The sequence below is a fragment of the Lonchura striata genome, chromosome 9 (genome assembly GCF_050655825.1).
Source record: "Lonchura striata isolate lonStrDom1 chromosome 9, ASM5065582v1, whole genome shotgun sequence".
Lineage (NCBI taxonomy): Eukaryota > Metazoa > Chordata > Aves > Passeriformes > Estrildidae > Lonchura > Lonchura striata.
Genome location: NC_140711.1, coordinates 13,767,854 through 13,793,106, shown reverse-complemented (window position 1 = coordinate 13,793,106; position 25,253 = coordinate 13,767,854).

Genomic DNA, 25,253 nt, shown 5'->3' with positions numbered 1-25,253 from the left:
ACTGCTGAGTTTTCTTTCCCAGGGAAAATGGAAAAAGATTGTGCACAGGGGCCCGTGGCGCTGGACCGGGACCTCACTACAAAAAATCCTTATATCGAAGGATGGACCCCACACCGAAGTTGTCCCCACCTCAAACTTGTGCTGCCCTGATAGACCCAAGGGAGCCCTACAAACTGACATCAGGAACCTGGACTGCTGAGTTTTCTTTCCCAGGGAAAATGGAAAAAGGATGTGCACAGGGACCCCTGGCCCTGGGCTGGGGCCTGACTGCAAAGAATCCTTATATCGAAGGATGGACCCCACACCGAAATTGTCCCCACCTCAAACTTGTGCTGCCCTGATAGAACCAAGGGAGCCCTACAAAGTGACATCAGGAACCTGGACTGCTGAGTTTTCTTTCCCAGGGAAAATGGAAAAAGGATGTGCCCAGGGGCCCCTAGCGCTGGACCGGGACCTCACTACACGGAATCCTTATATCAAAGGATGGACCCCACACCGAAGTTGTCCCCACCTCATACTTGTGCTATCCTGATAGACCCAAGGGAGCCCTACAAACTGACATCAGGAACCTGGACTGCTGAGTTTTCTTTCCCAGGGAAAATGGAAAAAGGATGTGCCCAGGGGCCCCTGGCCCTGACTGCAAAAACTCCTTATATCGAAGGATGGACGCCACACCAAAGTTGCCCCCACCTCAAACTTGTACTGCCCTGATAGACCAAAGGGAGCCCTACAAACTGACATCAGGAACCTGGACTGCTGAGTTTTCTTTCCCAGGGAAAATGGAAAAAGGATGTGCCCAGGGGCCCGTGACCCCGGGCAAAATCCTCACTACAAGAAATCCTTATATCGAAGGATGGACCCCACACCGAAGTTGTCCCCACCTCAAACTTGTGCTGCCCTGATAGACCCAAGGGAGCCCTACAAGCTGACATCAGGAACCTGGACTGCTGAGTTTTCTTTCCCAGGGAAAATGGAAAAAGGATGTGCCCAGGGGCCCCTGGCCCTGACTGCAAAAAATCCTTATATCGAAGGATGGACCTCACACCGAAATTGTCCCCACCTCAATCTTGTGCTGCCCTGATAGACCCAAGGGAGCCCTACAAACTGACATCAGGAACCTGGACTGCTGAGTTTTCTTTCCCAGGGAAAATGGAAAAAGGATGTGCCCAGCGGCCCCTGGCCCTTGGCAGGGACCTCACTACAAAAAATCCTTATATCGAAGGATGGACCCCACACCAAAGTTGTCCCCACCTCAAACTTGTGCTACCCTGATACACCCAAGGGAGCCCTACAAACTGACATGAGGAACCTGGACTGCTGAGTTTTCATTCCCAGGGAAAATGGAAAAAGGATGTGCCCAGGGGCCCCTGGCCCTTGGCAGGGACCTCACTACAAGAAATCCTTATATCGAAGGATGGACCCCACACCGAAGTTGTCCCCACCTCAAACTTGTGCTGCCCTGATAGACCCAAGGGAGCCCTACAAACTGACATCAGGAACCTGGACTGCTGAGTTTTCTTTCCCAGGGAAAATGGAAAAAGATTGTGCACAGGGGCCCGTGGCGCTGGACCGGGACCTCACTACAAAAAATCCTTATATCGAAGGATGGACCCCACACCGAAGTTGTCCCCACCTCAAACTTGTGCTGCCCTGATAGACCCAAGGGAGCCCTACAAACTGACATCAGGAACCTGGACTGCTGAGTTTTCTTTCCCAGGGAAAATGGAAAAAGGATGTGCACAGGGACCCCTGGCCCTGGGCTGGGGCCTGACTGCAAAGAATCCTTATATCGAAGGATGGACCCCACACCGAAATTGTCCCCACCTCAAACTTGTGCTGCCCTGATAGAACCAAGGGAGCCCTACAAAGTGACATCAGGAACCTGGACTGCTGAGTTTTCTTTCCCAGGGAAAATGGAAAAAGGATGTGCCCAGGGGCCCCTAGCGCTGGACCGGGACCTCACTACACGGAATCCTTATATCAAAGGATGGACCCCACACCGAAGTTGTCCCCACCTCATACTTGTGCTATCCTGATAGACCCAAGGGAGCCCTACAAACTGACATCAGGAACCTGGACTGCTGAGTTTTCTTTCCCAGGGAAAATGGAAAAAGGATGTGCCCAGGGGCCCCTGGCCCTGACTGCAAAAACTCCTTATATCGAAGGATGGACGCCACACCAAAGTTGCCCCCACCTCAAACTTGTACTGCCCTGATAGACCAAAGGGAGCCCTACAAACTGACATCAGGAACCTGGACTGCTGAGTTTTCTTTCCCTAGGAAAATGGAAAAAGGATGTGCCCAGGGGCCCCTGGCCCTGGACCTCACTACAAAAAATCCTTATATCGAAGGATGGACCCCACACCGATGTTGTCCCCACCTCATACTTGTCCTACCCTGATAGACCCAAGGGAGCCCTACAAACTGACATCAGGAACCTGGACTGCTGAGTTTTCTTTCCCAGGGAAAATGGAAAAAGGATGTGCCCAGGGTCCCCTGGCCCTGACTGCAAAAAATCCTTATATCGAAGGATGCACCCCACACTGAAGTTGTCCCCACCTCAAACTTGTGCTGCCCTGATAGACCCAAGGGAGCCCTACAAACTGACATCAGGAACCTGGACTGCTGAGTTTTCTTTCCCAGGGAAAATGGAAAAAGGATGTGCCCAGGGGCCCCTGGCCCTGGGCTGGGCCTCACTGCAAAAAATCCTTATATCGAAGGATGGACCCCACACCGAAGTTGTCCCCACCTCAAACTTGTGCTGCCCTGATAGACCCAAGGGAGCCCTACAAACTGACATCAGGAACCTGGACTGCTGAGTTTTCTTTCCCAGGGAAAATGGAAAAACGGATGTGCCCAGGGGCCCCTGGCCCTGACTGCAAAAAATCCTTATATCGAAGGATGGAACTCACACCGAAATTGTCCCCACCTCAAACTTGTGCTGCCCTGATAGACCCAAGGGAGCCCTACAAACTGACATCAGGAACCTGGACTGCTGAGTTTTCTTTCCCAGGGAAAATGGAAAAAGGATGTGCCCAGGGGCCCCTGGCCCTGGGTTGGGGCCTCACTACAAAAAATCCTTATATCGAAGGATGGACCCCACACCGAAGTTGTCCCCACCTCAAACTTGTGCTACCCTGATACACCCAAGGGAGCCCTAAAAACTGACATCAGGAACCTGGACTGCTGAGTTTTCTTTCCCAGGGAAAATGGAAAAAGGATGTGCCCAGGGGCCCCTGGCCCTTGGCAGGGACCTCACTACAAGAAATCCTTATATCGAAGGATGGACCCCACACCGAAGTTGTCCCCACCTCAAACTTGTGCTGCCCTGATAGACCCAAGGGAGCCCTACAAACTGACATCAGGAACCTGGACTGCTGAGTTTTCTTTCCCAGGGAAAATGGAAAAAGGGTGTGCCCAGGGGCCCCTGGCCCTCGGCCCCTGGCCCTGACTGCAAAAAATCCTTATATCGAAGGATGGACGCCACACCGAAGTTGTCCCCACGTCTAACTTGTGCTGCCCTAATACACCCAAGGGAGCCCTACAAACTGACATCAGGAACCTGGACTGCTGAGTTTTCTTTCCCAGGGAAAATGGAAAAAGGATGTGCCCAGGGGCCCCTAGCGCTGGACCGGGTCCTCACTACACGAAATCCTTATATCAAAGGATGGACCCCACACCGAAGTTGTCCCCACCTCATACTTGTGCTATCCTGATAGACCCAAGGGAGCCCTACAAACTGACATCAGGAACCTGGACTGCTGAGTTTTCTTTCCCAGGGAAAATGGAAAAAGGATGTGCCATGGGGCCCCTGGCCCTGACTGCAAAAAATCCTTATATCGAAGGATGGACGCCACACCAGAGTTGCCCCCACCTCAAACTTGTACTGCCCTGATAGACCCAAGGGAGCCCTACAAACTGACATCAGGAACCTGGACTGCTGAGTTTTCTTTCCCTAGGGAAATGGAAAAAGGATGTGCCCAGGGGCCCCTGGCCCTGGACCTCACTACAAAAAATCCTTATATCGAAGGATGGACCCCACACCGAAGTTGTTGCAACCTCAAACTTGTGGTACCCTGATCACCCAAGGGGGCCCTACAAACTGACATCAGGAACCAGGACTGCTGAGTTTTCTTTCCCAGGGAAAATGGAAAAAGGATGTGCACAGGGGCCCCTGGCCCGGGGCTGGGGCCTGACTGCAAAGAATCCTTATATCGAAGGATGGACCCCACACCGAAGTTGTCCCTACCTCAATCTTGTGCTGCCCTGATAGACCCAAGGGAGCCCTACAAACTGACATCAGGAACCTGGACTGCTGAGTTTTCTTTCCCAGGGAAAATGGAAAAAGGATGTGCCCAGGGGCCCCTGGCCCTGACTGCAAAAAATCTTTATATCGAAGGATGCACCCCACACCGAAGTTGTCCCCACCTCAAACTTGTGCTGCCCTGATACACCCAAGGGAGCCCTACAAACTGACATCAGGAACCTGGACTGCTGAGTTTTCTTTCCCAGGGAAAATGGAAAAAGGATGTGCCCAGGGGCCCCTGGCCCTGACTGCAAAAATTCCTTGTATTGAAGGATGGACCCCACACCGAAGCTGTACCCACTTCAAACTTGTGCTGCCCTGATAGACCCAAGGCAGCCCTACAAACTGACATCAGGAACCTGGACTGCTGAGTTTTCTTTCCCAGGGAAAATGGCCAAAGGATGTGCCCGGGGGCCCCTGGCCCTGACTGCAAAGAATCCTTATATCGAAGGACGGACCCCACAACGAAGTTGTCCCCACCTGAAACTTGTGCTGCCCTGATACACCCAAGGGAGCCCTACAAACTGACATCAGGAACCTGGACTGCTGAGTTTTCTTTCCCAGGGAAAATGGAAAAAGGATGTGCCCAGGGGCCCCTGGCCCTGACTGCAAAAAATCCTTATATTGAAGGATGGACCCCACACCGAAGTTGTCCCCACCTCAAACTTGTGCTGCCCTGATAGACCCAAGGGAGCCCTACAAACTGACATCAGGAACCTGGACTGCTGAGTTTTCTTTCCCAGGGAAAATGGAAAAAGGATGTGCACAGGGGCCCCTGGCCCTGACTGCAAAAAATCTTTATATCGAAGGATGCACCCCACACCGAAGTTGTCCCCACCTCAAACTTGTGCTGCCCTGATAGACCCAAGGGAGCCCTACAAACTGACATCAGGAACCTGGACTGCTGAGTTTTCTTTCCCAGGGAAAATGGAAAAAGGATGTGCCCAGGGGCCCGTGACCCCGGGCAAAATCCTCACTACAAGAAATCCTTATATCGAAGGATGGACCCCACACCGAAGTTGTCCCCACCTCAAACTTGTGCTGCCCTGATAGACCCAAGGGAGCCCTACAAGCTGACATCAGGAACCTGGACTGCTGAGTTTTCTTTCCCAGGGAAAATGGAAAAAGGATGTGCCCAGGGGCCCCTGGCCCTGACTGCAAAAAATCCTTATATCGAAGGATGGACCTCACACCGAAATTGTCCCCACCTCAATCTTGTGCTGCCCTGATAGACCCAAGGGAGCCCTACAAACTGACATCAGGAACCTGGACTGCTGAGTTTTCTTTCCCAGGGAAAATGGAAAAAGGATGTGCCCAGCGGCCCCTGGCCCTGGACAGGGCCCTCACTACAAAAAATCCTTATATCGAAGGATGGACCCCACACCGAAGTTGTCCCCACCTCAAACTTGTGCTACCCTGATAGACCCAAGGGAGCCCTACAAACTGACATGAGGAACCTGGACTGCTGAGTTTTCATTCCCAGGGAAAATGGAAAAAGGATGTGCCCAGGGGCCCCTGGCCCTTGGCAGGGACCTCACTACAAGAAATCCTTATATCGAAGGATGGACCCCACACCGAAGTTGTCCCCACCTCAAACTTGTGCTGCCCTGATAGACCCAAGGGAGCCCTACAAACTGACATCAGGAACCTGGACTGCTGAGTTTTCTTTCCCAGGGAAAATGGAAAAAGATTGTGCACAGGGGCCCGTGGCGCTGGACCGGGACCTCACTACAAAAAATCCTTATATCGAAGGATGGACCCCACACCGAAGTTGTCCCCACCTCAAACTTGTGCTGCCCTGATAGACCCAAGGGAGCCCTACAAACTGACATCAGGAACCTGGACTGCTGAGTTTTCTTTCCCAGGGAAAATGGAAAAAGGATGTGCACAGGGACCCCTGGCCCTGGGCTGGGGCCTGACTGCAAAGAATCCTTATATCGAAGGATGGACCCCACACCGAAATTGTCCCCACCTCAAACTTGTGCTGCCCTGATAGAACCAAGGGAGCCCTACAAAGTGACATCAGGAACCTGGACTGCTGAGTTTTCTTTCCCAGGGAAAATGGAAAAAGGATGTGCCCAGGGGCCCCTAGCGCTGGACCGGGACCTCACTACACGGAATCCTTATATCAAAGGATGGACCCCACACCGAAGTTGTCCCCACCTCATACTTGTGCTATCCTGATAGACCCAAGGGAGCCCTACAAACTGACATCAGGAACCTGGACTGCTGAGTTTTCTTTCCCAGGGAAAATGGAAAAAGGATGTGCCCAGGGGCCCCTGGCCCTGACTGCAAAAACTCCTTATATCGAAGGATGGACGCCACACCAAAGTTGCCCCCACCTCAAACTTGTACTGCCCTGATAGACCAAAGGGAGCCCTACAAACTGACATCAGGAACCTGGACTGCTGAGTTTTCTTTCCCAGGGAAAATGGAAAAAGGATGTGCCCAGGGGCCCGTGACCCCGGGCAAAATCCTCACTACAAGAAATCCTTATATCGAAGGATGGACCCCACACCGAAGTTGTCCCCACCTCAAACTTGTGCTGCCCTGATAGACCCAAGGGAGCCCTACAAGCTGACATCAGGAACCTGGACTGCTGAGTTTTCTTTCCCAGGGAAAATGGAAAAAGGATGTGCCCAGGGGCCCCTGGCCCTGACTGCAAAAAATCCTTATATCGAAGGATGGACCTCACACCGAAATTGTCCCCACCTCAATCTTGTGCTGCCCTGATAGACCCAAGGGAGCCCTACAAACTGACATCAGGAACCTGGACTGCTGAGTTTTCTTTCCCAGGGAAAATGGAAAAAGGATGTGCCCAGCGGCCCCTGGCCCTTGGCAGGGACCTCACTACAAAAAATCCTTATATCGAAGGATGGACCCCACACCAAAGTTGTCCCCACCTCAAACTTGTGCTACCCTGATACACCCAAGGGAGCCCTACAAACTGACATGAGGAACCTGGACTGCTGAGTTTTCATTCCCAGGGAAAATGGAAAAAGGATGTGCCCAGGGGCCCCTGGCCCTTGGCAGGGACCTCACTACAAGAAATCCTTATATCGAAGGATGGACCCCACACCGAAGTTGTCCCCACCTCAAACTTGTGCTGCCCTGATAGACCCAAGGGAGCCCTACAAACTGACATCAGGAACCTGGACTGCTGAGTTTTCTTTCCCAGGGAAAATGGAAAAAGATTGTGCACAGGGGCCCGTGGCGCTGGACCGGGACCTCACTACAAAAAATCCTTATATCGAAGGATGGACCCCACACCGAAGTTGTCCCCACCTCAAACTTGTGCTGCCCTGATAGACCCAAGGGAGCCCTACAAACTGACATCAGGAACCTGGACTGCTGAGTTTTCTTTCCCAGGGAAAATGGAAAAAGGATGTGCACAGGGACCCCTGGCCCTGGGCTGGGGCCTGACTGCAAAGAATCCTTATATCGAAGGATGGACCCCACACCGAAATTGTCCCCACCTCAAACTTGTGCTGCCCTGATAGAACCAAGGGAGCCCTACAAAGTGACATCAGGAACCTGGACTGCTGAGTTTTCTTTCCCAGGGAAAATGGAAAAAGGATGTGCCCAGGGGCCCCTAGCGCTGGACCGGGACCTCACTACACGGAATCCTTATATCAAAGGATGGACCCCACACCGAAGTTGTCCCCACCTCATACTTGTGCTATCCTGATAGACCCAAGGGAGCCCTACAAACTGACATCAGGAACCTGGACTGCTGAGTTTTCTTTCCCAGGGAAAATGGAAAAAGGATGTGCCCAGGGGCCCCTGGCCCTGACTGCAAAAACTCCTTATATCGAAGGATGGACGCCACACCAAAGTTGCCCCCACCTCAAACTTGTACTGCCCTGATAGACCAAAGGGAGCCCTACAAACTGACATCAGGAACCTGGACTGCTGAGTTTTCTTTCCCTAGGAAAATGGAAAAAGGATGTGCCCAGGGGCCCCTGGCCCTGGACCTCACTACAAAAAATCCTTATATCGAAGGATGGACCCCACACCGATGTTGTCCCCACCTCATACTTGTCCTACCCTGATAGACCCAAGGGAGCCCTACAAACTGACATCAGGAACCTGGACTGCTGAGTTTTCTTTCCCAGGGAAAATGGAAAAAGGATGTGCCCAGGGTCCCCTGGCCCTGACTGCAAAAAATCCTTATATCGAAGGATGCACCCCACACTGAAGTTGTCCCCACCTCAAACTTGTGCTGCCCTGATAGACCCAAGGGAGCCCTACAAACTGACATCAGGAACCTGGACTGCTGAGTTTTCTTTCCCAGGGAAAATGGAAAAAGGATGTGCCCAGGGGCCCCTGGCCCTGGGCTGGGCCTCACTGCAAAAAATCCTTATATCGAAGGATGGACCCCACACCGAAGTTGTCCCCACCTCAAACTTGTGCTGCCCTGATAGACCCAAGGGAGCCCTACAAACTGACATCAGGAACCTGGACTGCTGAGTTTTCTTTCCCAGGGAAAATGGAAAAACGGATGTGCCCAGGGGCCCCTGGCCCTGACTGCAAAAAATCCTTATATCGAAGGATGGAACTCACACCGAAATTGTCCCCACCTCAATCTTGTGCTGCCCTGATAGACCCAAGGGAGCCCTACAAACTGACATCAGGAACCTGGACTGCTGAGTTTTCTTTCCCAGGGAAAATGGAAAAAGGATGTGCCCAGCGGCCCCTGGCCCTTGGCAGGGACCTCACTACAAAAAATCCTTATATCGAAGGATGGACCCCACACCGAAGTTGTCCCCACCTCAAACTTGTGCTACCCTGATACACCCAAGGGAGCCCTAAAAACTGACATCAGGAACCTGGACTGCTGAGTTTTCTTTCCCAGGGAAAATGGAAAAAGGATGTGCCCAGGGGCCCCTGGCCCTTGGCAGGGACCTCACTACAAGAAATCCTTATATCGAAGGATGGACCCCACACCGAAGTTGTCCCCACCTCAAACTTGTGCTGCCCTGATAGACCCAAGGGAGCCCTACAAACTGACATCAGGAACCTGGACTGCTGAGTTTTCTTTCCCAGGGAAAATGGAAAAAGGGTGTGCCCAGGGGCCCCTGGCCCTCGGCCCCTGGCCCTGACTGCAAAAAATCCTTATATCGAAGGATGGACGCCACACCGAAGTTGTCCCCACGTCTAACTTGTGCTGCCCTAATACACCCAAGGGAGCCCTACAAACTGACATCAGGAACCTGGACTGCTGAGTTTTCTTTCCCAGGGAAAATGGAAAAAGGATGTGCCCAGGGGCCCCTAGCGCTGGACCGGGTCCTCACTACACGAAATCCTTATATCAAAGGATGGACCCCACACCGAAGTTGTCCCCACCTCATACTTGTGCTATCCTGATAGACCCAAGGGAGCCCTACAAACTGACATCAGGAACCTGGACTGCTGAGTTTTCTTTCCCAGGGAAAATGGAAAAAGGATGTGCCATGGGGCCCCTGGCCCTGACTGCAAAAAATCCTTATATCGAAGGATGGACGCCACACCAGAGTTGCCCCCACCTCAAACTTGTACTGCCCTGATAGACCCAAGGGAGCCCTACAAACTGACATCAGGAACCTGGACTGCTGAGTTTTCTTTCCCTAGGGAAATGGAAAAAGGATGTGCCCAGGGGCCCCTGGCCCTGGACCTCACTACAAAAAATCCTTATATCGAAGGATGGACCCCACACCGAAGTTGTTGCAACCTCAAACTTGTGGTACCCTGATCACCCAAGGGGGCCCTACAAACTGACATCAGGAACCAGGACTGCTGAGTTTTCTTTCCCAGGGAAAATGGAAAAAGGATGTGCACAGGGGCCCCTGGCCCGGGGCTGGGGCCTGACTGCAAAGAATCCTTATATCGAAGGATGGACCCCACACCGAAGTTGTCCCTACCTCAATCTTGTGCTGCCCTGATAGACCCAAGGGAGCCCTACAAACTGACATCAGGAACCTGGACTGCTGAGTTTTCTTTCCCAGGGAAAATGGAAAAAGGATGTGCCCAGGGGCCCCTGGCCCTGACTGCAAAAAATCTTTATATCGAAGGATGCACCCCACACCGAAGTTGTCCCCACCTCAAACTTGTGCTGCCCTGATACACCCAAGGGAGCCCTACAAACTGACATCAGGAACCTGGACTGCTGAGTTTTCTTTCCCAGGGAAAATGGAAAAAGGATGTGCCCAGGGGCCCCTGGCCCTGACTGCAAAAATTCCTTGTATTGAAGGATGGACCCCACACCGAAGCTGTACCCACTTCAAACTTGTGCTGCCCTGATAGACCCAAGGCAGCCCTACAAACTGACATCAGGAACCTGGACTGCTGAGTTTTCTTTCCCAGGGAAAATGGCCAAAGGATGTGCCCGGGGGCCCCTGGCCCTGACTGCAAAGAATCCTTATATCGAAGGACGGACCCCACAACGAAGTTGTCCCCACCTGAAACTTGTGCTGCCCTGATACACCCAAGGGAGCCCTACAAACTGACATCAGGAACCTGGACTGCTGAGTTTTCTTTCCCAGGGAAAATGGAAAAAGGATGTGCCCAGGGGCCCCTGGCCCTGACTGCAAAAAATCCTTATATTGAAGGATGGACCCCACACCGAAGTTGTCCCCACCTCAAACTTGTGCTGCCCTGATAGACCCAAGGGAGCCCTACAAACTGACATCAGGAACCTGGACTGCTGAGTTTTCTTTCCCAGGGAAAATGGAAAAAGGATGTGCACAGGGGCCCCTGGCCCTGACTGCAAAAAATCTTTATATCGAAGGATGCACCCCACACCGAAGTTGTCCCCACCTCAAACTTGTGCTGCCCTGATAGACCCAAGGGAGCCCTACAAACTGACATCAGGAACCTGGACTGCTGAGTTTTCTTTCCCAGGGAAAATGGAAAAAGGATGTGCCCAGGGGCCCGTGACCCCGGGCAAAATCCTCACTACAAGAAATCCTTATATCGAAGGATGGACCCCACACCGAAGTTGTCCCCACCTCAAACTTGTGCTGCCCTGATAGACCCAAGGGAGCCCTACAAGCTGACATCAGGAACCTGGACTGCTGAGTTTTCTTTCCCAGGGAAAATGGAAAAAGGATGTGCCCAGGGGCCCCTGGCCCTGACTGCAAAAAATCCTTATATCGAAGGATGGACCTCACACCGAAATTGTCCCCACCTCAATCTTGTGCTGCCCTGATAGACCCAAGGGAGCCCTACAAACTGACATCAGGAACCTGGACTGCTGAGTTTTCTTTCCCAGGGAAAATGGAAAAAGGATGTGCCCAGCGGCCCCTGGCCCTGGACAGGGCCCTCACTACAAAAAATCCTTATATCGAAGGATGGACCCCACACCGAAGTTGTCCCCACCTCAAACTTGTGCTACCCTGATAGACCCAAGGGAGCCCTACAAACTGACATGAGGAACCTGGACTGCTGAGTTTTCATTCCCAGGGAAAATGGAAAAAGGATGTGCCCAGGGGCCCCTGGCCCTTGGCAGGGACCTCACTACAAGAAATCCTTATATCGAAGGATGGACCCCACACCGAAGTTGTCCCCACCTCAAACTTGTGCTGCCCTGATAGACCCAAGGGAGCCCTACAAACTGACATCAGGAACCTGGACTGCTGAGTTTTCTTTCCCAGGGAAAATGGAAAAAGATTGTGCACAGGGGCCCGTGGCGCTGGACCGGGACCTCACTACAAAAAATCCTTATATCGAAGGATGGACCCCACACCGAAGTTGTCCCCACCTCAAACTTGTGCTGCCCTGATAGACCCAAGGGAGCCCTACAAACTGACATCAGGAACCTGGACTGCTGAGTTTTCTTTCCCAGGGAAAATGGAAAAAGGATGTGCACAGGGACCCCTGGCCCTGGGCTGGGGCCTGACTGCAAAGAATCCTTATATCGAAGGATGGACCCCACACCGAAATTGTCCCCACCTCAAACTTGTGCTGCCCTGATAGAACCAAGGGAGCCCTACAAAGTGACATCAGGAACCTGGACTGCTGAGTTTTCTTTCCCAGGGAAAATGGAAAAAGGATGTGCCCAGGGGCCCCTAGCGCTGGACCGGGACCTCACTACACGGAATCCTTATATCAAAGGATGGACCCCACACCGAAGTTGTCCCCACGTCATACTTGTGCTATCCTGATAGACCCAAGGGAGCCCTACAAACTGACATCAGGAACCTGGACTGCTGAGTTTTCTTTCCCAGGGAAAATGGAAAAAGGATGTGCCCAGGGGCCCCTGGCCCTGACTGCAAAAACTCCTTATATCGAAGGATGGACGCCACACCAAAGTTGCCCCCACCTCAAACTTGTACTGCCCTGATAGACCAAAGGGAGCCCTACAAACTGACATCAGGAACCTGGACTGCTGAGTTTTCTTTCCCAGGGAAAATGGAAAAAGGATGTGCCCAGGGGCCCGTGACCCCGGGCAAAATCCTCACTACAAGAAATCCTTATATCGAAGGATGGACCCCACACCGAAGTTGTCCCCACCTCAAACTTGTGCTGCCCTGATAGACCCAAGGGAGCCCTACAAGCTGACATCAGGAACCTGGACTGCTGAGTTTTCTTTCCCAGGGAAAATGGAAAAAGGATGTGCCCAGGGGCCCCTGGCCCTGACTGCAAAAAATCCTTATATCGAAGGATGGACCTCACACCGAAATTGTCCCCACCTCAATCTTGTGCTGCCCTGATAGACCCAAGGGAGCCCTACAAACTGACATCAGGAACCTGGACTGCTGAGTTTTCTTTCCCAGGGAAAATGGAAAAAGGATGTGCCCAGCGGCCCCTGGCCCTGGACAGGGCCCTCACTACAAAAAATCCTTATATCGAAGGATGGACCCCACACCGAAGTTGTCCCCACCTCAAACTTGTGCTACCCTGATAGACCCAAGGGAGCCCTACAAACTGACATGAGGAACCTGGACTGCTGAGTTTTCATTCCCAGGGAAAATGGAAAAAGGATGTGCCCAGGGGCCCCTGGCCCTTGGCAGGGACCTCACTACAAGAAATCCTTATATCGAAGGATGGACCCCACACCGAAGTTGTCCCCACCTCAAACTTGTGCTGCCCTGATAGACCCAAGGGAGCCCTACAAACTGACATCAGGAACCTGGACTGCTGAGTTTTCTTTCCCAGGGAAAATGGAAAAAGATTGTGCACAGGGGCCCGTGGCGCTGGACCGGGACCTCACTACAAAAAATCCTTATATCGAAGGATGGACCCCACACCGAAGTTGTCCCCACCTCAAACTTGTGCTGCCCTGATAGACCCAAGGGAGCCCTACAAACTGACATCAGGAACCTGGACTGCTGAGTTTTCTTTCCCAGGGAAAATGGAAAAAGGATGTGCACAGGGACCCCTGGCCCTGGGCTGGGGCCTGACTGCAAAGAATCCTTATATCGAAGGATGGACCCCACACCGAAATTGTCCCCACCTCAAACTTGTGCTGCCCTGATAGAACCAAGGGAGCCCTACAAAGTGACATCAGGAACCTGGACTGCTGAGTTTTCTTTCCCAGGGAAAATGGAAAAAGGATGTGCCCAGGGGCCCCTAGCGCTGGACCGGGACCTCACTACACGGAATCCTTATATCAAAGGATGGACCCCACACCGAAGTTGTCCCCACCTCATACTTGTGCTATCCTGATAGACCCAAGGGAGCCCTACAAACTGACATCAGGAACCTGGACTGCTGAGTTTTCTTTCCCAGGGAAAATGGAAAAAGGATGTGCCCAGGGGCCCCTGGCCCTGACTGCAAAAACTCCTTATATCGAAGGATGGACGCCACACCAAAGTTGCCCCCACCTCAAACTTGTACTGCCCTGATAGACCAAAGGGAGCCCTACAAACTGACATCAGGAACCTGGACTGCTGAGTTTTCTTTCCCTAGGAAAATGGAAAAAGGATGTGCCCAGGGGCCCCTGGCCCTGGACCTCACTACAAAAAATCCTTATATCGAAGGATGGACCCCACACCGATGTTGTCCCCACCTCATACTTGTCCTACCCTGATAGACCCAAGGGAGCCCTACAAACTGACATCAGGAACCTGGACTGCTGAGTTTTCTTTCCCAGGGAAAATGGAAAAAGGATGTGCCCAGGGTCCCCTGGCCCTGACTGCAAAAAATCCTTATATCGAAGGATGCACCCCACACTGAAGTTGTCCCCACCTCAAACTTGTGCTGCCCTGATAGACCCAAGGGAGCCCTACAAACTGACATCAGGAACCTGGACTGCTGAGTTTTCTTTCCCAGGGAAAATGGAAAAAGGATGTGCCCAGGGGCCCCTGGCCCTGGGCTGGGCCTCACTGCAAAAAATCCTTATATCGAAGGATGGACCCCACACCGAAGTTGTCCCCACCTCAAACTTGTGCTGCCCTGATAGACCCAAGGGAGCCCTACAAACTGACATCAGGAACCTGGACTGCTGAGTTTTCTTTCCCAGGGAAAATGGAAAAACGGATGTGCCCAGGGGCCCCTGGCCCTGACTGCAAAAAATCCTTATATCGAAGGATGGAACTCACACCGAAATTGTCCCCACCTCAATCTTGTGCTGCCCTGATAGACCCAAGGGAGCCCTACAAACTGACATCAGGAACCTGGACTGCTGAGTTTTCTTTCCCAGGGAAAATGGAAAAAGGATGTGCCCAGCGGCCCCTGGCCCTTGGCAGGGACCTCACTACAAAAAATCCTTATATCGAAGGATGGACCCCACACCGAAGTTGTCCCCACCTCAAACTTGTGCTACCCTGATACACCCAAGGGAGCCCTAAAAACTGACATCAGGAACCTGGACTGCTGAGTTTTCTTTCCCAGGGAAAATGGAAAAAGGATGTGCCCAGGGGCCCCTGGCCCTTGGCAGGGACCTCACTACAAGAAATTCCTTATATCGAAGGATGGACCCCACACCGAAGTTGTCCCCACCTCAAACTTGTGCTGCCCTGATAGACCCAAGGGAGCCCTACAAACTGACATCAGGAACCTGGACTGCTGAGTTTTCTTTCCCAGGGAAAATGGAAAAAGGATGTGCCCAGGGGCCCCTGGCCCTGGACAGGGACCTCACTGCAAAAAATCCTTATATCGAAGGATGGACCCCACACCGAAGTTGTCCCCACCTCAAACTTGTGCTGCCCTGATAGACCCAAGGGGGCCCTACAAACTGACATCAGGAACCTGGACTGCTGAGTTTTCTTTCCCAGGGAAAATGGAAAAAGGATGTGCCCAGCGGCCCCTGGCCCTGACTGCAAAAAATCCTTATATCGAAGGATGGACGCCACACCGAAGTTGTCCCCACGTCTAACTTGTGCTGCCCTAATACACCCAAGGGAGCCCTACAAACTGACATCAGGAACCTGGACTGCTGAGTTTTCTTTCCCAGGGAAAATGGAAAAAGGATGTGCCCAGGGGCCCCTAGCGCTGGACCGGGTCCTCACTACACGAAATCCTTATATCAAAGAATGGACCCCACACCGAAGTTGTCCCCACCTCATACTTGTGCTATCCTGATAGACCCAAGGGAGCCCTACAAACTGACATCAGGAACCTGGACTGCTGAGTTTTCTTTCCCAGGGAAAATGGAAAAAGGATGTGCCATGGGGCCCCTGGCCCTGACTGCAAAAAATCCTTATATCGAAGGATGGACGCCACACCAGAGTTGCCCCCACCTCAAACTTGTACTGCCCTGATAGACCCAAGGGAGCCCTACAAACTGACATCAGGAACCTGGACTGCTGAGTTTTCTTTCCCTAGGAAAATGGAAAAAGGATGTGCCCAGGGGCCCCTGGCCCTGGACCTCACTACAAAAAATCCTTATATCGAAGGATGGACCCCACACCGATGTTGTCCCCACCTCATACTTGTCCTACCCTGATAGACCCAAGGGAGCCCTACAAACTGACATCAGGAACCGGGACTGCTGAGTTTTCTTTCCCAGGGAAAATGGAAAAAGGATGTGCCCAGGGGCCCCTGGCCCTGACTGCAAAAAATCCTTATATCGAAGGATGCACCCCACACTGAAGTTGTCCCCACCTCAAACTTGTACTGCCCTGATAGACCCAAGGGAGCCCTACAAACTGACATCAGGAACCTGGACTGCTGAGTTTTCTTTCCCAGGGAAAATGGAAAAAGGATGTGCCCAGGGGCCCCTGGCCCTGGGCTGGGCCTCACTGCAAAAAATCCTTATATCGAAGGATGGACCCCACACCGAAGTTGTCCCCACCTCAAACTTGTGCTGCCCTGATAGACCCAAGGGAGCCCTACAAACTGACATCAGGAACCTGGACTGCTGAGTTTTCTTTCCCAGGGAAAATGGATAAAGGATGTGCACAGGGGCCCCTGGCGCTGGACAGGGACCTCACTACAAAAAATCCTTATATCGAAGGATGGACCCCACACCGAAGTTGTCCCCACCTCAAACTTGTGCTGCCCTGATACACCCAAGGGAGCCCTACAAACTGACATCAGGAACCTGGACTGCTGAGTTTTCTTTCCCAGGGAAAATGGAAAAAGGATGTGCACAGGGACCCCTGGCCCTGGGCTGGGGCCTGACTGCAAAGAATCCTTATATCGAAGGATGGACCCCACACCGAAGTTGTCCCCACCTCAAACTTGTGCTGCCCTGATAGAACCAAGGGAGCCCTACAAACTGACATCAGGAACCTGGACTGCTGAGTTTTCTTTCCCAGGGAAAATGGAAAAAGGATGTGCACAGGGGCCCCTGGCCCTGACTGCAAAAAATCTTTATATCGAAGGATACACCCCACACCGAAGTTGTCCCCACCTCACACTTGTGCTGCCCTGATAGACCCAAGGGAGCCCTAAAAACTGACATCAGGAACCTGGACTGCTGAGTTTTCTTTCCCAGGGAAAATGGAAAAAGGATGTGCCCAGGGTCCCGTGGCCTTGGGCAAAAACCTCACTACAAGAAATCCTTATATCGAAGGATGGATCCCACACCGAAGTTGTCCCCACCTCAAACTTGTGCTTCCCTGATAGACCCAAGGGAGCCCTACAAACTGACATCAGGAACCTGGACTGCTGAGTTTTCTTTCCCAGGGAAAATGGAAAAAGGATGTGCCCGGGGGCCCCTTGCCCTCACTGCAAAGAATCCTTATATCGAAGGACGGACCCCACACCAAAGTTTTCCCCCACCTCAAACTTGTGCTGCCCTGATAGACCCAAGGGAGCCCTACAAACTGACATCAGGAACCTGGACTGCTGAGTTTTCTTTCCCAGGGAAAATGGAAAAAGGATGTGCACAGGGGCCACTGGCCCTGGGCTGGGGCCTGACTGCAAAGAATCCTTATATCGAAGGATGGACCCCACACCGAAGTTGTCCCCACCTCAAACTTGTGCTGCCCTGATAGACCCAAGGGAGCCCTACAAACTGACATCAGGAACCGGGACTGCTGAGTTTTCTTTCCCAGGGAAAATGGAAAAAGGATGTGCCCAGGGGCCCCTGGCCCTGATTGCAAAAAATCTTTATATCTAAGGACGCACCCCACACCGAAGTTTTCCCCACCTCAAACTTGTACTGCCCTGATAGACCCAAGGGAGCCCTACAAACTGACATCAGGAACCTGGACTGCTGAGTTTTCTTTCCCAGGGAAAATGGAAAAAGGATGCGCTCAGGGGCCCCTGGCCCTGGACAGGGACCTCACTGCAAAGAATCCTTATATCGAAGGATGGACCCCACACCGAAGCTGTCCCCACCTCAAACTTGTGCTGCCCTGATAGACCCAAGGGGGCCCTACAAACTGACATCAGGAACCTGGACTGCTGAGTTTTCTTTCCCAGGGAAAATGGAAAAAGGATGTGCCCAGCGGCCCCTGGCCCTTGGCAGGGACCTCACTACAAAAATCCTAATATCGAAGGATGGACCCCACACCGAAGTTGTCCCCACCTCAAACTTGTGCTACCCTGATAGAACCAAGGGAGCCCTACAAACTGACATCAGGAACCTGGACTGCTGAGTTTTCTTTCCCAGGGAAAATGGAAAAAGGATGTGCCCAGGGGCCCCTGCCCCTGACTGCAAAAAATCTTTATATCGAAGGATGTACCCCACACCGAAGTTGTCCCCAAATCAAACTTGTGCTGCCCTGATAGACCCAAGGGAGCCCTACAAACTGACATCAGGAACCTGGACTGCTGAGTTTTCTTTCCCAGGGAAAATGGAAAAAGGATGTGCCCGGGGGCCCCTGGCCCTCACTGCAAAGAATCCTTATATCGAAGGACGGACCCCACACCAAAGTTTTCCCCCACCTCAAACTTGTGCTGCCCTGATAGACCCAAGGGAGCCCTACAAACTGACATCAGGAACCTGGACTGCTGAGTTTTCTTTCCCAGGGAAAATGGAAAAAGGATGTGCACAGCGGCCACTGGCCCTGGGCTGGGGCCTGACTGCAAAGAATCCTTATATCGAAGGATGGACCCCACACCGAAGTTGTCCCCACCTCAAACTTGTGCTGCCCTGATAGACCCAAGGGAGCCCTACAAACTGACATCAGGAACCGGGACTGCTGAGTTTTCTTTCCCAGGGAAAATGGAAAAAGGATGTGCCCAGGGGCCCCTGGCCCTGATTGCAAAAAATCTTTATATCGAAGGACGCACCCCACACCGAAGTTGTCCCCACCTCAAACTTGTACTGCCCTGATAGACCCAAGGGAGCCCTACAAACTGACATCAGGAACCTGGACTGCTGAGTTTTCATTCCCAGGGAAAATGGAAAAAGGATGCGCTCAGGGGCCCCTGGCCCTGGACAGGGACCTCACTGCAAAGAATCCTTATTTCGAAGGATGGACCCCACACCGAAGCTGTCCCCACCTCAAACTTGTGCTACCCTGATAGACCCAAGGGAGCCCTACAAACTGACATCAGGAACCTGGACTGCTGAGTTTTCTTTCCCAGGGAAAATGGAAAAAGGATGTGCCCAGGGGGCCCTGGCCCTGACTGCAAAAAATCCTTATATCGAAGGATGGACCCCACACCGAAGCTGTCCCCACTTCAAACTTGTGCTGCCCTGATAGACCCAAGGGAGCCCTACAAACTGACATCAGGAACCTGGACTGCTGAGTTTTCTTTCCCAGGGAAAATGGAAAAAGGATGTGCCCAGGGGCCCCTGGCCCTGACTGCAAAAATTCCTTGTATTGAAGGATGGACCCCACACCGAAGCTGTCCCCACTTCAAACTTGTGCTGCCCTGATAGACCCAAGGGAGCCCTACAAACTGACATCAGGAACCTGGACTGCTGAGTTTTCTTTCCCAGGGAAAATGGAAAAAGGATGTGCCCAGGGGCCCCTGGCCCTGGGCCCCTGGCCCTGACTGCAAAAAATCCTTATATCGAAGGATGGACCCCACACCGAAGTTGTCCCCACCTCAAACTTGTGCTACCCTGATAGACCCAAGGGAGCCCTACAAACTGACATCAGGAACCTGGACTGCTGAGTTTTCTTTCCCAGGGAAAATGGAAAAAGGATGTGCCCGGGGGCCCCAAGCCCTGGACAGGGACCTCACTACAAGAAATCCTTATATCGAAGGATGGACCCCACACAGAAGTTGTCCCCACCTCAAACTTGTGCTGCCCTGATAGACCCAAGGGAGCCCTACAAACTGACATCAGGAACCTGGACTGCTGAGTTTTCTTTCCCAGGGAAAATGGAAAAAGGATGTGCTCAGGGGCCCCTGGCCCTGACTGCGAAGAATCCTTATATCGAAGGATGGACCCCACACCGAAGTTGTCTCCACCTCTAACTTGTGCTGCCCTGATAGACCCAAGGGAGCCCTACAAACTGACATCAGGAACCTGGACTGCTGAGTTTTCTTTCCCAGGGAAAATGGAAAAAGGATGTGCTCAGGGGCCCCTGGCCCTGGACAGGGCCCTGACTGCAAAGAATCCTTATATCGAAGGATGGACCCCACACCGAAGTTGTCCCCATATCAAACTTGTGCTGCCCTGATAGACCCAAGGGAGCCCTACAAACTGACATCAGGAACCTGGACTGCTGAGTTTTCTTTCCCAGGGAAAATGGAAAAAGGATGTGCACAGGGGCCCCTGGCGCTGGACAGGGACCTCACTACAAAAAATCCTTATATCGAAGGATGGACCCCACACCGAAGTTGTCCCCACCTCAAACTTGTGCTGCCCTGATAGACCCAAGGGAGCCCTACAAACTGACATCAGGAACCTGGACTGCTGAGTTTTCTTTCCCAGGGAAAATGGAAAAAGGATGTGCCCAGGGGCCCGTGGCCCTGGGCAGGGGCCTCACTACAAGAAATCCCTATATTGAAGGATGGACCCCACACCGAAATTGTCCTCACCTCAAACTTGTGCTGCCCTGATAGACCCAAGGGAGCCCTACAAACTGACATCAGGAACCTGGACTGCTGAGTTTTCTTTCCCAGGGAAAATGGAAAAAGGATGTGCAAAGGGGCCCCTGGTCCTGGGCTGGGGCCTGACTGCAAAGAATCCATATATCGAAGGACGGACCCCACACCGAAGTTGTTGCAACCTCAAACTTGTGCTACCCTGATAGACCCAAGGGAGCCCTACAAAGTGACATCAGGAACCTGGACTGCTGAGTTTTCTTTCCCAGGGAAAATGGAAAAAGGATGTGCCCAGGGGCCCCTGGCCCTGACTGCAAAAAATCCTTATATCGAAGGATGGACCCCACACCGAAGTTGTCCCCACCTCAAACTTGTGCTGCCCTGATACACCCAAGGGAGCCCTACAAACTGACATCAGGAACCTGGACTGCTGAGTTTTCTTTCCCAGGGAAAATGGAAAAAGGATGTGCCCAGGGGCCGCTGGCCCTGACTGCAAAAAATCCTTATATCGAAGGATGGACCCCACACCGAAGTTGTCCCCACCTCAAACTTGTGCTGCCCTGATAGACCCAAGGGAGCCCTACAAACTGACATCAGGAACCAGGACTGCTGAGTTTCCTTTCCCAGGGAAAATGGAAAAAGGATGTGCCCAGGCGCCCCTGGCCCTGACTGCAAAGAATCCTTATATCGAAGGATGGACCCCACACCGAAGTTGTCCCCACCTCAAACTTGTGCTGCCCTGATAGACCCAAGGGGGCCCTACAAACTGACATCAGGAACCTGGACTGCTGAGTTTTCTTTCCCAGGGAAAATGGAAAAAGGATGTGCACAGGGGCCCCTGGCCCGGGGCTGGGGCCTGACTGCAAAGAATCCTTATATCGAAGGATGGACCCCACACCGAAGTTGTCCCTACCTCAATCTTGTGCTGCCCTGATAGACCCAAGGGAGCCCTACAAACTGACATCAGGAACCTGGACTGCTGAGTTTTCTTTCCCAGGGAAAATGGAAAAAGGATGTGCCCAGGGGCCCCTGGCCCTGACTGCAAAAAATCTTTATATCGAAGGATGCACCCCACACCGAAGTTGTCCCCACCTCAAACTTGTGCTGCCCTGATACACCCAAGGGAGCCCTACAAACTGACATCAGGAACCTGGACTGCTGAGTTTTCTTTCCCAGGGAAAATGGAAAAAGGATGTGCCCAGGGGCCCCTGGCCCTGACTGCAAAAATTCCTTGTATTGAAGGATGGACCCCACACCGAAGTTGTCCCCACTTCAAACTTGTGCTGCCCTGATAGACCCAAGGGAGCCCTACAAACTGACATCAGGAACCTGGACTGCTGAGTTTTCTTTCCCAGGGAAAATGGAAAAAGGATGTGCCCAGGGGCCCCTGGCCCTGGGCCCCTGGCCCTGACTGCAAAAAATCCTTACATCGAAGGATGGACCCCACACCGAAGTTGTCCCCACCTCAAACTTGTGCTACCCTGATAGACCCAAGGGAGCCCTACAAACTGACATCAGGAACCTGGACTGCTGAGTTTTCTTTCCCAGGGAAAATGGAAAAAGGATGTGCCCGGGGGCCCCAAGCCCTGGACAGGGACCTCACTACAAGAAATCCTTATATCGAAGGATGGACCCCACACCGAAGTTGTCCCCACCTCAAACTTGTGCTGCCCTGATAGACCCAAGGGAGCCCTACAAACTGACATCAGGAACCTGGACTGCTGAGTTTTCTTTCCCAGGGAAAATGGAAAAAGGATGTGCTCAGGGGCCCCTGGCCCTGACTGCAAAGAATCCTTATATCGAAGGATGGACCCCACACCGAAGTTGTCTCCACCTCTAACTTGTGCTGCCCTGATAGACCCAAGGGAGCCCTACAAACTGACATCAGGAACCTGGACTGCTGAGTTTTCTTTCCCAGGGAAAATGGAAAAAGGATGTGCCCAGGGGCCCGTGGCCCTGGGCAGGGGCCTCACTACAAGAAATCCTTATATTGAAGGATGGACCCCACACCGAAATTGTCCTCACCTCAAACTTGTGCTGCCCTGATAGACCCAAGGGAGCCCTACAAACTGACATCAGGGACCTGGACTGCTGAGTTTTCTTTCCCAGGGAAAATGGAAAAAGGGTGTGCCCAGGCCCCCTGGCCCTGGACTGTGGCCTCACTACAAAAAATCCTGATATCGAAGGATGGACTCCACACCGAAGTTGTTGCAACCTCAAACTTGAGGTACCCTGATCACCCAAGGGAGCCCTACAAAGTGACATCAGGAACCTGGACTGCTGAGTTTTCTTTCCCAGGGAAAATGGAAAAAGGATGTGCCCAGGGGCCGCTGGCCCTGACTGCAAAAAATCCTTATATCGAAGGATGGACCCCACACCGAAGTTGTCCCCACCTCAAACTTGTGCTGCCCTGATAGACCCAAGGGAGCCCTACAAACTGACATCAGGAACCTGGACTGCTGAGTTTTCTTTCCCAGGGAAAATGGAAAAAGGATGTGCCCAGGGGCCTTTGGCCCTGACTGCAAAGAATCCTTATATCGAAGGATGGACCCCACACCAAAGCTGTTGCAACCTCAAACTTGTGCTGTCCTGATACACCCAAGGGAGCCCTACAAACTGACATCAGGAACCTGGACTGCTGAGTTTTCTTTCCCAGGGAAAATGGAAAAAGGATGTGCACAGGGGCCCCTGACCCGGGGCTGGGGCCTGACTGCAAAGAATCCTTATATTGAAGGATGGACCCCACACCGAAGTTGTCCCTACCTCAATCTTGTGCTGCCCTGATAGACCCAAGGGAGCCCTACAAACTGACATCAGGAACCTGGACTGCTGAGTTTTCTTTCCCAGGGAAAATGGAAAAAGGATGTGCACAGGGGCCCCTGGCCCGGGGCTGGGGCCTGACTGCAAAGAATCCTTATATCGAAGGATGGACCCCACACCGAAGTTGTCCCTACTTCAATCTTGTGCTGCCTTGATAGACCCAAGGGAGCCCTACAAACTGACATCAGGAACCTGGACTGCTGAGTTTTCTTTCCCAGGGAAAATGGAAAAAGGATGTGCCCAGGGGCCCCTGGCCCTGACTGCAAAAAATCTTTATATCGAAGGATGCACCCCACACCGAAGTTGTCCCCACCTCAAACTTGTGCTGCCCTGATACACCCAAGGGAGCCCTACAAACTGACATCAGGAACCTGGACTGCTGAGTTTTCTTTCCCAGGGAAAATGGAAAAAGGATGTGCCCAGGGGCCCCTGGCCCTGACTGCAAAAATTCCTTGTATTGAAGGATGGACCCCACACCGAAGCTGTCCCCACTTCAAACTTGTGCTGCCCTGATAGACCCAAGGGAGCCCTACAAACTGACATCAGGAACCTGGACTGCTGAGTTTTCTTTCCCAGGGAAAATGGAAAAAGGATGTGCCCAGGGGCCCCTGGCCCTGGGCCCCTGGCCCTGACTGCAAAAAATCCTTATATCGAAGGATGGACCCCACACCGAAGTTGTCCCCACCTCAAACTTGTGCTACCCTGATAGACCCAAGGGAGCCCTACAAACTGACATCAGGAACCTGGACTGCTGAGTTTTCTTTCCCAGGGAAAATGGAAAAAGGATGTGCCCGGGGGCCCCAAGCCCTGGACAGGGACCTCACTACAAAAAATCCTTATATCGAAGGATGGACCCCACACCAAAGTTGTCCCCACCTCAAACTTGTGCTGCCCTGATAGACCCAAGGGAGCCCTACAAACTGACATCAGGAACCTGGACTGCTGAGTTTTCTTTCCCAGGGAAAATGGAAAAAGGATGTGCTCAGGGGCCCCTGGCCCTGACTGCAAAGAATCCTTATATCGAAGGATGGACCCCACACCGAAGTTGTCTCCACCTCTAACTTGTGCTGCCCTGATAGACCCAAGGGAGCCCTACAAACTGACATCAGGAACCTGGACTGCTGAGTTTTCTTTCCCAGGGAAAATGGAAAAAGGATGTGCACAGGGCCCCCTGGCGCTGGACAGGGACCTCACTACAAAAAATCCTTATATCGAAGGATGGACCCCACACCGAAGTTGTCCCCACCTCAAACTTGTGCTGCCCTGATAGACCCAAGGGAGCCCTACAAACTGACATCAGGAACCTGGACTGCTGAGTTTTCTTTCCCAGGGAAAATGGAAAAAGGATGTGCCCAGGGGCCCGTGGCCCTGGGCAGGGGCCTCACTACAAGAAATCCTTATATTGAAGGATGGACCCCACACCGAAATTGTCCTCACCTCAAACTTGTGCTGCCCTGATAGACCCAAGGGAGCCCTACAAACTGACATCAGGGACCTGGACTGCTGAGTTTTCTTTCCCAGGGAAAATGGAAAAAGGATGTGCCCAGGGGCCCCTGGCCCTGACGGCAAAAAATCCTGATATCGAAGGATGGACCCCACACCGAAGTTGTTGCAACCTCAAACTTGAGGTACCCTGATCACCCAAGGGAGCCCTACAAAGTGACATCAGGAACCTGGACTGCTGAGTTTTCTTTCCCAGGGAAAATGGAAAAAGGATGTGCCCAGGGGCCGCTGGCCCTGACTGCAAAAAATCCTTATATCGAAGGATGGACCCCACACCGAAGTTGTCCCCACCTCAAACTTGTGCTGCC